The sequence below is a fragment of the Dermacentor albipictus genome, chromosome 4, assembly GCF_038994185.2.
Source record: "Dermacentor albipictus isolate Rhodes 1998 colony chromosome 4, USDA_Dalb.pri_finalv2, whole genome shotgun sequence".
Classification (NCBI taxonomy): Eukaryota; Metazoa; Arthropoda; class Arachnida; order Ixodida; family Ixodidae; genus Dermacentor; species Dermacentor albipictus.
The window spans coordinates 69,878,648-69,896,494 of NC_091824.1; the positions used below are offsets into that span (position 1 = coordinate 69,878,648).

General features: G+C 43.2%; 1 non-coding gene across 1 annotated transcript; it reads left to right on the forward strand.

The window, feature by feature from the left end:
- Positions 1-12,640: 12,640 nt before the first annotated feature.
- On the forward strand, positions 12,641-12,835 carry LOC135902092 (U2 spliceosomal RNA). The gene has a single exon (XR_010564400.1). It is a non-coding gene; the product is annotated as a U2 spliceosomal RNA (small nuclear RNA).
- Positions 12,836-17,847: the final 5,012 nt, after the last annotated feature.

Here is a 17,847-nt window from a genome sequence, read left to right on the forward strand (position 1 = left end):
TCCTTTTTCTCTTTTTTTTTCAATTGTTTGATTTATTGTTGGCTATGTTCTCCTGTTTTCGCTATACGTTGTTTCACTTACCCCCCTCACGCAATAAGTCGGAGCCTGTGAGGTATGTGTATAAATAAATTAATAAATAAAAAACAACACGGTGAGTGACATCATAGCGTACACACACACGCACAACGCCATTGGAAATATCTGCATCGCTAAAGATAACGCATTTGCCGCCGATACCTAATGTACAGTGGGAGTGGAGGGGAAGCTGTCCATTCGTTAGAGCGAAAGCTGCGCGGTATTTCCACCCACATTCTCGAAGTCTGCCACATACTCACGTGTACATCATATCATGATTCCTTAACTGTCTGAGGTGCCCGCAGGAAAATAAACCTCCTGAACGTCCGAAACAAAACTGTTGAACAATGGGCGAACAAAGAAGAGAACAAACAAAGAAGGCCCACTTAAAGAATGTGTCACTGCGACGATGTTCTCGCATAGGCGATATTTGCAGGGTATAAAGTTTGCGAAGTGTAATCCGTAAGCGCCAGTCGAGGTGAGCTCTATATGTGCTATATGGTTCTTGTGATTAAATTAGTCTCAGCATTCGAAAATGCACCAACTTGCCTAAATGCCTTCAGTATACCTTCGTTTCATATGGTAGGGAAGCCTCAAGCATGGAGTCAAAATTTTGACACAAGGACTTGCCTTCGACCTTGTGTCAGAAACCTTAAAAATAAAAAAAGAAACTTTAAAAAAGTAAATTATGCTGTTTTATGTGCCAAATTTAGGCATGATTTGATTATGAGACACTCCGTAGTCTTAAATTTAGAATTATCAGGGGTTCTTTAACGTGCACTTAAATCTAAGTACACGGGTGTCTTCGCATTTCACCCCCATCGAAATGCGGGCCGAAACCTTGGCACCCGCCGCGATGAATCAGCGGAGCCCGAGGTCGTGGGTTGGACTCCCAACTGCAACGGCAGCGTTCCGACCAATACCAAATTAAAAAAAAAGGAATATGCTCGTGTATCGTGCTTTGGGTCCACGTTAAACAACGTAAAGCGTAAGAACTTAATCCGCAATCCCCGACTAACACATCTTTCGTAGCTCCTGCGTTGCTTTCCGGCGGTAAACACGATTAATTAACCATGTGGCCGCTTCCAAGTGAACTTCCGGGCTCGCGCTTTACTATAAGCAAGCCACCTGAACGACTGAACCTGAACCTGAACCTGAACCTGAACGGTGCCAGCTAAACTAGCAAGTAATTCAAAAACGAAAAGTTCGATGTTCAGAAAATTACTGTGTTATTTCTGCATTGCGTCGTGCTCTCCTCTGTGCTTCGGTGTCCACTCAGTTTGCCCGTCACTGGACTAAACAAATGGTAAGTATATAGCTAACACGACGACGGATAATCCCTTTCTTTCACTTGGGTGTCTTTTCCCTTTCGATATATCTCATCTTATGCATAAATTGTAATAGGTTCTTTCGCTTCGTGAGGAACCACACAGGAGTCGGCGGTGCTTTATAACGAACATAAAAGAAAGCGTCCTCGCGGTGGCTGCGAAAGGCGGTGCATCTCTCTCTTTTAATTGAACTCGTAGGGGAGTTGCCGACGCAGCTGTCACGACTGACATTTCTCGCACAGCTGCTGCGATCATCCGCCCGTCGGGTAGGGGAGCTCTTGAATGCAGCGCTACAGATGCCGTGTAAAAGCAGCAACTTAGCTTTACCACACCAGACTAAGCCGGCTTTAGTATTATTCTAAGGCTATTATCCCGCGTTATCCACATAGTACAGCTTTATTGATGCCCTATATGGCACACTTACGGAGCTGCAGATGTAAGGATAGAACTAAAAAAAAGTATTTTATCGTGTTGTGTTTTTTTTTTCGGCACAAAATGAAGGAAAAAGGAAACATTCCAAATTATCTAAGAGCATTTTGCAAGCTTGTATGAGCAAAGTCAGAATTTAGCTGTAACAGTAGCAGTACAGTCCAGTACAATAGTACAATCGAATTGCGCATAGATTATAACACCGAAATAAGAGGGGGAAATGTAGGTACGGCTATCACTTGCGGCGTGGCTCAGTGTATAGTTAAGCAAGTCAGGAGGCCATGCACAAGCATTCTTTTTTTTCACTAGACGCCGCCCAACAGCTCCAACTTCGTAATCCGAATCTGCACAGCTGCAACAGTTTCCGTGATCTTATCGATCGAAGAGTTCAGTAGCTGTCATAAAACGACGCGTCATAACCTCTTATCGCAGCTTGCCGCGCACGAGCTGAAATACGCAGGTAGCTTGGACGAGAAGAAAGGTAACCGATGGACCGAATTTTCATTAATCGTATCACGACAGGTAGCTTGGGCACGACACGAAGGTGTTCGACGTACGCTGCATACCTCGTTGCATAAGGTGCCGAGCGTAGTAGAATCGTCCCGTCTTAAATAACCATGTTGGCGTGTACCGGGGCTGCAGATACGCGACGAGAGGGAGGCATCTTCTTGAGAACATGTAGAAGAAAACATATTTCCGCACGCATGACTGCAACACCTCGTGTTTTCGGGTGGGCCCATTATATAGCACTCATGGAAACTATATGTCCTAAGATATGTACTGCTTAGCTGGGCGTGTGGTAACACTACACTACATCTAGTGACACTACAATAAGAGACGCTCAAGCGGAGCAATTGACCTGAGCTACCCCTGTATCTTTCTCTTCTGAAGGACTGCAATGTTTTACTCAGCCAAAAATGTGGATACATTGACCAGGGGAGGTATTCTGTAAGACTCTTCCTAGTGGACATGTCTTTTTCGTCTGCTGTTGAATCTCTGATTGGCGGTGGCGCCTGGCTGCTGTGGACGCACAGCCGAGCCCAGCCAATCATAACTTCAGCAGCACACGAAATCGACATGTCCATTAGGCAGACTCTTACAGAATACTTCCCCTGGTTGCGAGGGCTTTGCACAAATCTACCGTTCGTGCCTAGGGCCATGTCAGTGCGGAAAATAACACGATCATCCGCCAGACACAACCGGAACTGCTCTCATTTCGAAAATGTTCATACAGTTCGTCAATGAGCTCTCAGTTTGGCAGTTTGCTTCATTCAGGCATCTGTATGCCGGAAACATATGCACATTTACTGTTTATTTATTGAACCACTCAATATGCGTTTGTGCGGAACGCAGTTGTATCAATTAAGTGTTTAAACCGCACTCTCACTTTCTTACATTCTCAAAACTTCTCAAAAATTTCTATGCGAAGCATACTAGCCGCACAACCACGCTCTTCCTTGCTGCGCCGCGCGCGGCCACGTAGCTACCATATGACGTCATAACAGCTGCAAAAGCGGAGGCTCAACTCGTGCGCTCGCTTGCGGCCGCGTAGCTACATAGCCGGGTCTCAGCTCGTGCGCTCGCCTGCATGAGTTGTTTCTTCGTCTAGCCGAACCAAATATAGCCAAGCAACAGTAGTTCACCAGGCTAAACAGTGGTTCAACAACTAAAATAAAGGCTACTATGCTTCGCATCCTGGGCTTAACCTTAGCTAAGCCACAGCCATTTTTTTTAAACATAACGCTGTAAACAGACTATTTCTTCAAGGTGATCAATATTAGCGGAGATTTCGCACCTGTAATGAGCGTCACCGGAAGCACTGCGCAGTGACCTGTCAGAAAAGAGACTTGTCTGCGCTGGCATGCTCCGTCTGCGTTGTCAATTAATTGTTTCTCACGGCCGTCTTGAGGATCTCTTCCGCAAGCGGTCAGTGTGCTTTTTTAACTATAACGTCACTGATTCGCTCGTGGAATTGTCCTTAGGTTGAACTCACTGTGAGCGAAATGACGGAGTCAAGAAGGCATTCAGGTAACTTGTCGAAGGGGAGGAAGTTAAGTTCTTAATTAATTGCTACATTTACGGCCACTGTGTGACTAAGGAGAGTTTCAGAACGCGCTTTGAGAACCATGTTCCAGTTATTTGAGACACAAAATCATTAGAACTAATGTCTGATAAGTATGACGACATGTTGGCACGATTGTTTAGTAGAACTTGTTGTTGGGCGAGTTGGTAGATATTAGCGAACATTGTTTAACTGCGCGAGCAAACGAACCACAAAGACAGCGAGGGACAAGGACGGGACAAGGACAGCGAGGGACAAGGACTGCGCCCGTCCTTGTCCCTCGCTGTTTTTGTGGTTCGTTTGCTCGCGCAGTTAAACAATGTTGGCACGATTGGCCGCACGAGAGAGGGACACGAAAGAAATCCGGAAAAGGCTTAAACACCTTAAACAGTGGGTGATTGGGTGAGGGTACAAACGCGAGTTAATGATATCTTAGTTGAAATCAAGAAAAAGAAATGGACATGGGCAGGACACGTAATGAGGAGGGAAGATAACCGATGGTCATTAAGAGTTACGGAATGGATTCCAAGGGAAGGAAAGGGTAGCAGAGGGCGGCAGAAAGTTAGGTGGGAGGATGAGATTAAGAAGTTTGCAGGGACAGCATGGCCACGATTAGCACATGACCGGGGTAGTTGGGGAAGTATGGGAGAGGCCTTTGCCCTGCAGTGAGCATAACCAGGCTGATGATGATGATGATGACCTTAAACAGACCTCTCAGGCTAGTGTCGATGCGAGAAAGAAGTTAAAGGTGGATCTAAATGAGCTGGAATGGAGAAATCGCAGGTTGAACCTAAAAATTAACGGTGCTAGTGCTGCTGACAATGAAAATTTGCTTGAGAAAGTGAATTCTCTTGCCCATTTTGATTGAGGTCCCTGTACTTACTGAAATCGATGTCACTGCCATTGTCCGCTTTCCCTGCAAAGCCGACCGCATTCTTGGTATAATTGTGAGGTATCTCAGGCAATCTGTTCGAAACCAGTGGCTGGACAGCCACTCAAAGTTGAGGGAAAATAAATCCAAGGTGTTCTTTCAGAAAAACATGACCAGTCACAACCGGCAACTGCTTCGAGAGGCTAAAGACTGGACGAAAGTGAACGGGTACAAATTCGCGTGGCACATGCATGGAAAGATCTTGCTGCCAAAGACCGAGGGCGACTCTGTGATGGTAGTGCGTCACAGATGAGACTTTCCTTCCTGAGCCTGCTCTCCTGTGAGCATGCTGAGGTTGATCTTTCCCGCTTAAAGATGGCTAGTGATAGTCCTTTTCCGCACGAGGTAAATAATCTTGTCTCAAATAAGCATAAGAGACATCCGATCTAACTTGTGGCGTTCAACGGCAGTTGAACGGGCAAGCGGTACAAAAGCCTCACTATCATTTGATAAACTAAGCCTAAACGGACGTATTTACACGTGGGATCCCGATAAACGCACCAGAGTAGAAATAACAAGAAACGTTGCACCTACCTTAAGTGATTCCCACACCTCGTCATTGGCACAGGGTAGCACGAAAGAACGCAGAAAGAAATGAAAAGGTAACAAGACACAATGGATTTGTGCGCCGCTTTCGATATTGTACCTGAATGCTCGAAGCGTCATTAATAAAATCGATAAATTAGAGGAGATAATCGTACTGTATAGTCCAGATATAGTAATAATTACCGAAACATGGCTACATGCCCATATACATGATAGTGAAACTGCATGCGCCAGCCTCATATTCATTGATACGCACAGATCATGACGGCCGCGGAGGCGGCGTAGCTATTATGATAAAAAACAGTTTAAAATTTCAAGAAGAGCCTGGAATAGCTAACCATGAAAGTGCTTGATGCACAATTCAGTTTCATAATACGTCATTGTTAATAGGTGCTATTTACAGACACCCTGGAGCACCTGAGGGATACCTTTTGAAAGTGCATGATTACCTACACAGCAAAATTAATAACCCTACAAAGCTGTTATTAACTGGGGATTTTAATCTAGCTGCGACAGATTGGAATAAGTTAACCATCGGCAACAGAGATGCAAAAAACTGTGAGAGCTTGTTTGGCATAATGTTTAGTTTTTCTTTATCACGGATTGTTAAAGAACCTATGCGTGTCCAAGGAAATGCCTGTTCAGTACTTGATCTTGCTTTAGTATCGCAGTCGATAACACCACATATACGCGTTGAAGAAGAGATTTCAGATCATAAGATGCTGGTTCTAACATTTTTTTACTCTGCGTATGAGCGCTGGGTGTAAGACCAAACCATCTCGAATGGCTTTCAAGGACTATAGCCGAGCTAATGATGAGAGTGTTATTGACTACTTAGAGGAAACCTTGGATGGTTTCTTAGCTGAAACCTGCGGAGGCGTTAATGACCTTTGGATAAAACTAAAGGAGGCTATAATGCATTGCGATAATCATTTCATACCTACAAAATTCAAAAGAACTGAGCGGAAAACACCGTGGATCACGCGGAGCATAATTCACCTCAAACGAAAACTAAAAAGACGTCGAAGAAAAAGGACAAATTCTGCGGAGATAATAGAGCTCACATGCAAATTAAAATTAGAAATGAAAGCTACAAAAGGCGATTTCTTTTCAAATCAGACAACAAATTTCATAAGGAATCAACCGCAAAAAGTTTTGGCGCTACTTGTCGAAGCCAGAAGGCATGAGCAGTAAAATAGAAGTTTCAGGTTTGGTCATAGAAGACATGCGCGTTGTAGCAAATACATTTAACACCTATTTCCAATCCGTTTTCACACGCTGGCCAATCTCGAGTGCGCCCGTGACAGCTGCTGACACCCGGATGGGCGGCGTTGTGATAACAGAGTCGGGCATTTTAAACTTGCTTTTGGAAATAGACACCAAGAAGGCGCCGGGGACCGATAATATATCAAATATATTTTTGAAACGATACGCGCAGCAGCTGTCTCCCTTTTTGGAGATTATATTTTCTGAATTGCTGAGTACAGCCTCTCTTCCCAAGGATTGGCTGTGTGCCAAAGTAATCCCCATTCATAAAGAAGGCAATAGATTACACGTGGAAACATATAGACCGATGTCACTAACAAGTTGGTGCTGTAAATTAATGGAACACATTGTAAGTAAAGCCGTCATGACATACTTAGAAGAAAATAGCGTATTATATCCGAAGCAATACGGTTTTAGAAAAGGCTTGTCAGCTATAACGCAATAATAATAATATTTGGGATTTTACGTGCCAAAACCACTTTCTGATTATGAGGCACGCCGTAGTGGAGGACTCCGGAAATTTTGACCACCTGGGGTTCTTTAACGTGCACCTAAATCTAAGCACACGGGTGTTTTCGCATTTCGCCTCCATCGAAATGCGGCCGCCGTGGCCGGGATTCGATCCCGCGACCTCGTGCTCAGCAGCCCAACACCATAGCCACTGCGCAACCACGGCGGGTCAGCTATAACACAATTACTAGAAATAACACATGACTTCGCATCAATAATTAACTCCGATTTCCATGCTGATGCTATTTTCGTTGATTTTTCGAAGGCTTATGATCGCGTCGTGCACTGCAAACTAATCGAGAAAATAAAGTCTATCGGAATTGAACACAATGTAGTAGAATGGATAGCAGCCTATCTGTCAAACTCAACTCAACATGTTACCATAAATAATTATGACTCTGACCAACTCGAAGTTTATTCAGGGGTACCACATGGGTGCGTATTGGGGCCATTATTATTTCTCATATACGTTAACGACATCGCTAATTGTGCAGAAAATGGAGTAAAATTGCGGCTCTTTGCCGATGACTTGGTAATTTATACAAGCGTGCAAGGAATTGAGGACCGGCTTATACTAAAGGTGTGACATGTGGGGAATGGAAATTAATCTTAAGAAAACACAGTATATGACCATAACTCACAGAAAGTCGATCTTTAGGTTCAATTATACATTAATGGGCAACGATTTAATACAAACTGACACAGTAAAATATTTAGGCATAACCTTTACAAGCGCGTTAAAATGGAATACCCATATCGATAACACATGTACGAAGGCCTTCTGAACACTCGGTTTCTTGCGAAGAAAATTAACTGCAGCACCGTCCTATGTGAAGCCAACAGCATATAAAACTTTAGTAAGGCCAATTCTTGAGTATGGTAGCGTAGTGTGGAGCCCACACCAGAAAGGTCTCTCACAGAAATTAGAAAGTATTCAAAATAAAGCGTTGCGATTTATATACCTTAAGTATTCTCGACACGAAAGCGTAAGTGCTCTTAGAAGCCAGGCAGCATTGCCTATCCTTGTTTGTCGGCGTCGTGTGGCTATCATGAAATTTCTCTTTATGCTATTTAATGACAACATTAATATCGATAAGCAAGATTACGTGCAGCCACCACACCGACACTCCAATAGAACCTGTCATAATAAACACATCAAGCAGTATCCGGCACAGTGCGACACGTTTAGATATTCATATTTCCCATGGGAAACCGAAATCTGGAATTCGTTGCCAAAGGAAATTGTAGAATCAGATTCTGTGGATGGCTTTGTCGCGAAATTGGAGCCATATTTTGGTTGTTCATGAAAGTATTTGAGTGCGTAGTTTAAAGGTAATGCGTTGGTTGAGGACTGGACACTAGTGCACGCGTGATTGCACACTAGTGCACGCGTGATTGCATACTGCCTTAGGATTTCAAATGTAAATATTGCAATGTGCTGAATAGTGGTGTTTTATAGATCCACGATAACTACAAGAATGTTATACACTAATAATGCAACTGTTTTGAGCACCTTTTGTTATTCCTTGATTCATGAGAAACAAAGAAAGTGTCTTGTGTTGAATACCAGTGCTGTTGTACGGCAGTTTTCTTTTGCTTTCTATATTTCTCTTTTTTTCTTTTTTTCCAGTTTTTCCCATGCTCATGTGTATTTTTACGATCCACTTCTTATTTGGGCCTGTGCAAAGGCCTACAGTATTGTTAAATAAAAATTTTAAAAATCAACATGCTGGTTCATTGAAGTGTCTTCACCTTAATGTTCGTTCGCTCTATAACAAAGAAACAGATATAGATGACTTTACCAATGCTTCTCATATTTTGTTTCATGCTGTTATGCCCAGTGAAACTTGGTGCAGAGATGGTCGTGACGTCCCTACGTTTAGACAATCGCTTTGTGTGAACCGAAGAAACCGCCGCGGTGGCGGTGTTTTGCTGTTGTTGAAAGAGCATGTAAGTTGTGAAATGCTTCCCGACTTTTGTGTTTGTTGCGAAAATTTTGCAATAGTAACAGTTCGTGCGAATGAGTACATATTTTCTGCTTTCTACAGGCCTCCAAATGGAAATCATCTTCAGTCCTTTCTTTTTATGAACAGCTGCTGTCTATTACTGCAGAAAATAGCAATTACTTTGTGTCCGCTGGTGATTTTAATATCGACATTCTGACCACTTCTGTACCACAAAAGGCTATGTTAAATATTTTAGTTTCAAATGGTTATAAAAACTTAATCCGTACGTCAAAAAGGATTACAACCGAAAGTGAAACATTGTTGGAGTTTCTCATTACAAATGCTGACACTGAAAATGCTACTGCCGGGGTGATGTCACACGATCTTAGTGATCACCTTCCAGTATTTCTCTTATTAAGAAAGCACTTCTTAAGAAAGAACAGGAAGCATGAGCATAAGTAATACTTTGTCAAAGTATTACTGAAACACGACTAGATAGCTTCAGAGACGAACTTCTACGGTGCGACCTTAAACAAATTTTAGAAATAGATAACGTTGAAATGGCGTATGGCAAGCTTTTCGATGAAGCCTCTCCAATATATAAGAACCATTTTACCGAAAAAAAGCTCGGGTTCGGTAAAAAATTACCGAAGCCATGGATAAACCCCGAATTGCTAAAACGAATTCATTACAAAAATGCGCTCTATCACAAGTTCATGAAGACTAAGGATATAAGTACATTAAAGGAATACAAGCCATATAGAAATAAGCTAAGTAAGGAACTAAGATTGCACAGGAAATCCTATTTTCATGCAGAATTTGAAGGTTGTTTGAACAAACCTGACATCCTATGGATAAAGCTAAATGACGTCTTAAATCGTCGAAAGTCAGCTCCGCGTATACAAACTCTATTACTTGGTGGAAACGAAGTATCGGGAAGTGCTCTTGCAATTGTTTTTCATGGTTACCTTGTAACCTTTTCTGGTGGTAGTGCGTCGACTGGTATTAGTGAATTTATGCCAAACAGAAATTCATCTTCACTCTTTCTTCACCCCTTTACTAAGCATGAGGTGACATCAGTTTTCCTTTCACTGAAGAACAGCTAAAGTTGCGATGCAGAAGGCACGCAGGTTCGGCCTATCAAGTACGTGCTTGATATCATTTCCCCGTACATTACCTATATTTTTAATATGTCTTTGTCAAGCGCTATATTTCCTAAACGGATGCAAATAGCCAGAGTGTCGGTATTGCTCAAGAAAGGTGACGTTAATGATACTAAAAATTATAGACCCATTTCTATATTACCTGTTTTTCGAAAGGGCTAGAAAAACTAATACTAATGCAGGCTTCAAAGTTTTTTGACAAGCAGAGCCTAGTTTCTCCAGCCCAGTTTGAATTTAGGAAACGAAGGTCTACGGAATTAGCACTACTTCATCAAAAGGAATTTATCGCAATTTGAAATTAAGACCATTGACCTTGGTATTTATGTTGATTTTACTAAAGCATTTGATTGCATCCGTCACTCTGTTCTACTTGATAAGCTTGAAACCTATGGTATTCGAGGGCATTGTGTAAGCCTTATAAAATCTTATCTTGATAATCGCTATATATACGTTGAAATAAACAATAGCCGCTCAAATTTGAAACATATCACCAGAGGCGTTCCTAAAGGTAGTATTCTTGACCCGTTCCTGTTTATTGTACATATAAATGACCTAGTAAATATCTATAAAGATGCGAAATACGTAATGTACGCAGACGATGCCAGTATAATTTTTTCATCCCCTGTCTCTAGTAGCCTTCAGAATAAAGCGAACACTGCTCTGAAAATTTTTCATCTATAGTCAAAACAAAACTGTCTACAAATCAATATAAACAAAACATAAGCAGTAATCTTTATGCCCAAATCTAAGCAAATAATCTGTTCAACCAACCTCGTTTATAACGATGTAAACATAGAAATTGTAGATAAATTTAAAATACTTCGAGTTATTTTCGCACAAAATATGCTTTGGGACATGCACATAGGATTGATATTGGGCAAATTATCTCGTGTAGTTGGCATGATGGTGCGGCTGAGACCTCTTTTACCTCACAGAATCAAGGTTCTTGTTTATAACACCCTATCTTTTTCTACGCTTTATTACTGTCTGCTCGTGTGGGGTACCACATCATGTACGAATCTAGAAAAGATACATATACTTCAGAAAAAATTTGTGCAAGCGCTATTTATCCTACCTTACAATGCCCACACATCAGACTTATTTCCGAAAGCAAATATAATACCCGTGTTTGACCTTTATAATTACAAGTCAAGTCAAGCTTACAAAAGGGATGTAAAAGAGAATTTAAAGTTTCTTGATGAGTTAGATAATCTCACCAGAAACACGCATTCTTACATCACAAGGTGTACGGAACAGTGGAAGGTGCTCACTCCGCGAGCCAATTATTCTACACAAAAGATACATACACACTACTAACACTTTCAAATTTGTTTCTGAAATGAAGTCTTGATATTTATATACCTCATGTACGAACTTTACGTGAACATATTGTCACTCATTCTTTCTTAGATAATTGAAGAGCGTTTTTCAGGAAATTTGTGATTTTGCGTTTATTTTTCGTGCATTTTTGACATTGCTATGTATATATATCTCTTGTTCAATCGCTGTTTGCCTTGTAAAGGAGGCTGTGGGCTCTAGTCAAATCGCGTGCCTCTAAAGCGACTTTTACCCGCAGTCTCCTCCATCACTGATGGAAATAAAGAAGTTACCATTATTATTATTATTATTATTATTATTATTATTATTATTATTATTATTATTATTATTATTATTATTATTATTATTATTATTATTATTATTATTATTATTATTATTATTATTATTAGCGTAGCTCTTTGTACTAGCGCACTCCCACTTACGCGCGACGGCAGTTGTGTTCTCCATGCAAGCTTTGAGCACGCTAGTTCTGCTCGTGTGTTCACTGGTATCGACTAGTAAATATTACATGATTACGTGCCGCCTCTTTTCGAGCTGGCCGCTACATTCCTGCCCCTGCTTCGATCTACCTGACGCGGCGAATCGGTAGCTGGCCGCTGTTCTTGATAACTTGGTTTCCGAAGATTGCTCGTCGCGCTGTCACAAAGTGTTCTAAAGGCTAGACGCCAAGCTATAACTTCCAGCAGGAATTCTGTGGCAACGCTGAGATAAACTGTTGCACTAAAGCTACTACTGGGTTTAGACATGGAGCACGTTCGACTGACGTGCTCTGTGAAGGAGCATGCTACTCGTGTGGCACTTATAGGCAAGTGCACGGCTACCCCACGAGAGGGGAAGGGAGTTAAGGGACCAAAAGAAGGGGATGAGAGTGAGGGAGGAAAGTATTATCAATGGGGACTATACGAACATCGTATTGAAGTATATCTGTAGTAAATTCAAGAATTAGGAAGGTATTTATTTACCACAAACAAGTGCTAACTAAGGAAACCAAGAAAATATACTGTATGTCTCTTTAAGTGGCTGTTAAAGGCATGTTTTATCGAGGCTTAACCTTAAAGGGCCTATAGGGCGAAGATCAAATGTGTAGTATCTGTTCTTATCAGCTTAATATCTGATACGGCCTAATCAAGGGTCTTACGATATTAATCCTATTTTTGTAAGGCGCTGCTAGGACGGGGCTTGCCTCTCCAGTGCCACGGGTCGTCCTGGCATTGCACTAAAACAAAGAAAATTAAAAAAAAGAAAAGATGGTACATGCTGGATGAAGCACCCTGTGTGCAAACTCCACGCAACCAATATGTAAATAAACGATCCCGCAGACGTCACCGCTGCGTTCAATTGAAGAAAAAGAAAAAGAAACACCGATATTTCCTATTTATATCTTGCACGTATACTTCAAGGTTGATGCATTGCGCTTTACACGCCTCGTGAATCTCGCGTCATGTCCCGTGCCATGCATAATGGACCTTGAGCGGCGGTACAGACAAGCGAAAGAGAAACTCCCTGGCAGCCCCGTTCCGATGATGTCGCGTGGTTTGGGCGCCCGGACAGCTACGCATAACCGAGATGGATGAACCAAGACTGCGGTCGGCACTGCCAACCGACAGCTGCATCGACTGGCGATTACAAGATGGCGCCAGCACAGGAACACGAACCGCGCACTTGGCCTCGGAGTTGCCGCCATTAACTACGTACACTAATGGTGTCTCCCAGCTCAGTCGCCGTGAGTGGCGCTTGCTGCAGGAGCAGGCGCACGTGGCTGCCTTCGCTCGCCACGGGGCCACGTCACAAGCCGCCCGGCCCGAACGAGTACATGACACTTCTCTTACGGACCGCTCTGCAGCCGTCCTGCAGGCGACAGTCGATATATACGCCAGTACCGTCTCGGCAGCATCGAACGTCGTTTTCTTCGAGGAGCACGAGAGCAATATCGAGTTCCGTTGGCAAATTGCGCTTCTGGCAAAGAAAAACTTAAACGAAAGACTTCTGGCTGCTCCGCTCTGAACTTCCCACACAGGCCCGCCATGACGTCCAGGATTTTGGCAGTATGTATACTCGGATATAGTTAATTCTGTCAAAGAGCGAGTTTCGATGACCGAAAACTAATATAATGGAAGGTACTAAGTCGTTGGTAATATCCTAATACTTTTTTTTTCAGGTTTTTCGTCGTTGTTTTATTTATCTTGTTAGCAACTTACTGGAGCTGCAGAGCTTTAGTTGTTATTGTTCCGTTGTTGTCTTCTGTGACTCGTCCGCCTTAATATCTTCGGTTTTCAACCACCGCTTTACTTATGCTTTTGCTTAGTGCGGTCGTTAGTAATATCCTAATATCTTTTCTTGATCTACGGACTCCTCACACAAACTCCAAGATGAGTTCTCATGTGCTACTTGGATATCATTTTCTTTGTCATTAATTATGTTAATAAAAGCTTTTGTACTGATTGGTTGATTGATTGATTGATTGATTGATTGATTGATTGATTGATTGATTGATTGATTGATTGATTGATTGATTGATTGATTGATTGATTGATGCTGCTGCACAGCGCGTCGTGAGGAGACACTCCGCGATCCGAACTAATGCAAACGAGAGTCTTTTTTTTTTTTCGCGTTCGTCCTTCATCGAAATGCTTCTCGTGCTCAACAGCGTAGCGCCGTAGCCATTGAGCGACGGCAGCTGGTATATATATGTACATATACAGTAGTAGCATTTTTATTGAAATTAAAATAAAAAAAAGAGACGTAGTGAACTTATAATGGTGATGGCTATTCCTCTTCGCATAGCGGTAAGAACAATATAAAAATATACGTAAGAAAATGAAAACAAACCACGTTATAGTGTTAGAAACCCACAGCACACAGTACTACACAATCACGAACATATAAATATAAAAGACAAATGCAAGTCGCACCACAATGAGTTTCTAAACAAAGTCACAAACACACACAAGCTGCCGTGATGTAGCCTGCTATGAGCATTAAACAGATGAGAAATTACAAAGAGATAAAGTAATGCTAAATAATGCTAAAATAATGACAGCCCACCACACGCACGAATAACATACGCAGTACTGAACAGCTTAATTCAGGCTAATGAAAGAAAACAAAGTGCTATTACAGTGGATCCCGGGACATACTGGTATTGCAGGCAACGAATTAGCGGACTCGTTGGCAAAATCGGCCCATGAAAATGCGGAAATTCAATCCATCCCTTTATTATCGATAATGTACACGAAACGCATATTTAGAGTACTAAAGGAGGAGTTGTGCATGTCAACTTGGTTTAAAGAAAATACTTTCACGTAATAGTGACGGTAAAAAAGCACCAAAACTGGGAATGACGAAACTAGCGTGTTATTGGGTGAACCTGTGCCCTCAAAATTAGACTCCTCTCAAAGGACAGCGATGGCGGCGAACACAATCGGCGACCGTCGCAAATATGATCATCGGGTCAAGCGCGTCGGCTTTTATACATCAGCCATCGAACATTCCAGAGTAATCGCTGGCACCCGCGTGTCTTCCAGAAAGTTCTATATACACCATTCGCGTCGCGTGATGAAATCAGATTACGCAAGGTTCGGTGACAACAGAGAGCGGATAGAACCATCGATAACTTTCGAGACACTTCCTATACACGCAGGCGGGTCCTGCGCTGTGCGATAACATTTGTGAGGCGGTGAAACGTGGTCACCCGATAAAGGTAAACAGGTACACGTGTCAATGCCCCCCTCTTAAAAAGCATCGACCTGATGCTGCAAACAAACGAAAGTAATAAACAAAAACACCCGTAGCAAAGAAACAAAAAGAAAGGAAGTTCATCAGCGTGCGCAAAAGGGCTTAAGACGCACCACGTGGATCAGTTCAGATCGTGCGCGGCGCCGCTTTGAATGCGAAATGCCGTCTGGCACGACCTCATAGCCCAGTGCGCCAATACGTCGGATGATCTTGCAGGTACCGAAATAGCGTCGCAATAGTTTATCACCTCGAGCGTACCGGAGTCTTGGAAGAACGCCAACATAGTCTTAATCCATGAGAAAGCAGGTGCCAAAGACTTGAAAAATTATAGACCGATCAGCTTACTGTCCGCTACCTACAAAGTATTTACTTAAGTAATCACAAATCAGGAACACCTTAGACTTCTGTCAACCAAAGGGCCAGGCAGGATTTCGTAAAGGCTACCCAACAATAGACCATACTCCCACTATCAATCAGGTGATAGAGAAATGTGCGGAATATAACCAACCCTTATATAAAGCTTTCATTGATTACGAGGAAGCGTTTGATTGATTCGAAACCTCAGCAGTCATGCAGACATTACGGAATTAGGGTGTAAACGAGCCGCATGTAAAAATACTGAAAGATATCTACAGCGGCTCCACAGCCACCGCAGTCCTCCATTAAGAAAGCAACAAAATCCCAGTAAGGAAGTGCGTCAGGCAGGGAGATACGATCTCACCAATGCTATTCAGAGCGTGTTTACAGGAGGTATTCAGAGACCTGGATTGGGAAAAATTGGGGATAAGAGTTAATGGAGAATACCTTAGTAACTTGCGATTCGCTGATGAAATTGCCTTGCTTAGTAACTCAGGGGACCAATTGCAATGCATGCTCACTGACCTGGACAGGAAAAGCAGAAGGGTGGGCCTAAAAATTAATCTGCAGAAAACTAAAGTAATGTTTAACAGTCTCGGAAGAGAACAGCACTTTACGATAGGTAGCGAGGCAATGGAAGTGGTAAAGGAATACATCTACTTAGGGCAGGTAGTGACCGCGGATCCGGATCATGAGACTGAAATAACCAGAAGAATAAGAATGGGCTGGGGTGGGTTTGGCAGGCATTCTCAGATTATTAACAGCAGGTTGCCACTATCCCTCAAAAGAAAAATGTATAACAGCTGTGTCTTACCAGTACTCACCTATGGGGCAGAAGCCTGGAGGCTTACGAAAATGGTTCTACTTAAATTGAGGACGACGCAACGACCTATGGAAAGAAGAATGATAGGTGTAACGTTATAAGAAAAGGGCAGGTTGTGTGAGGAAACAAACGCGAGTTAATGACATCTTAGTTGAAATAAAGAAAAAGAAATGGGCCTAGACAGGACATGTAAGGAGGAGGGAGGATAACCGATGGTCATTAAGGGTTACGTACTGGATTCCAAGAGAAGGGAAGCGTAGCAGGGGCGGCAGAAAGTTAGGTGGGCAGATGAGATTAAAAATTTGCAGGGACAACATGGCTACAATTAGCACATGACCGGGGTAGTTGGAGAAGTATGGGAGAGTGCTTTGTTCTGCAGTGGGCGTAGCCAGGCAGCTGCTGCTGCTGCTGCTGCTGCTGCTGCTGATGATGATGATGATAGTTTCTCACTGAGTCCTCGTCGGCGTATCGGGGTCAAAATCCAAACTCGGTCACCGGGCTAGTACTCGACGCAGCGTCGTCGGAGGTTGTAGTGTCGGCTGTCGGTACTCTGCTGGTTCTTGATCCGCAGGCGCGCGAGTTGTCGGGCGTCTTCGGCGCGCTGCAGGTATACGTGTCGTCGTCAAGATTCGCTTCGTCGGTGACGTGCGGCAGCACGGCGTCGAGAATCGTCGTCGGGTTCGTGCCGTAAACCAGCTTGAACGGCGTGATACGTGTTGATTTGAAGCGAGAACGAAGACAATCCTCGCTTAATTGCCCTAGGGACAACGTCGGTGTGCCCTTCCAAATACTCGACGAGGTTTTTTAACTCCGGGTCTGCTCATTGATGTTCAGCGACCTCTTCCGCGTGTATTATTCCAAGGAAGGCACTGTCATCCTCTTCATTTTGCGGTGGTGGATCAATGGAGGCACGTGATAGGCAATCGGCACTGGAGTGTTTTCGTCCGGACTTGTAGGTTACGGTGATGTATTCTCGTAGTCTGAGGCTCCACCGCGCCAGCCGTCCTGAAGGATCCTTTAATCTCGCAAGCCAACACAACGCGTGTTGGTCGCTGACGAGATTGAATTGCCTGTCATATAGGTTGACTTGGCGACGATCTTCCTGGTCGTCTTAGGCAAAGGTCCGTGCTCCGGGGGCAGTCCTTGCAGCCTGCGGCTAGCTGGCTGGTCTTGGGCGACGTTCGACGACGTTGTCCTCGGGCTTCGGGCTTGGATCGCGACTTTGCGGGGCCGTCAAGTACATGAACGCACTAGCACCTCCACCAGATGTCACGTAGTAGTGACGGTAAAGAAAGTAGCAAAACTGAGAATGACGAACTAGGGTTTTATTGGGCGAGC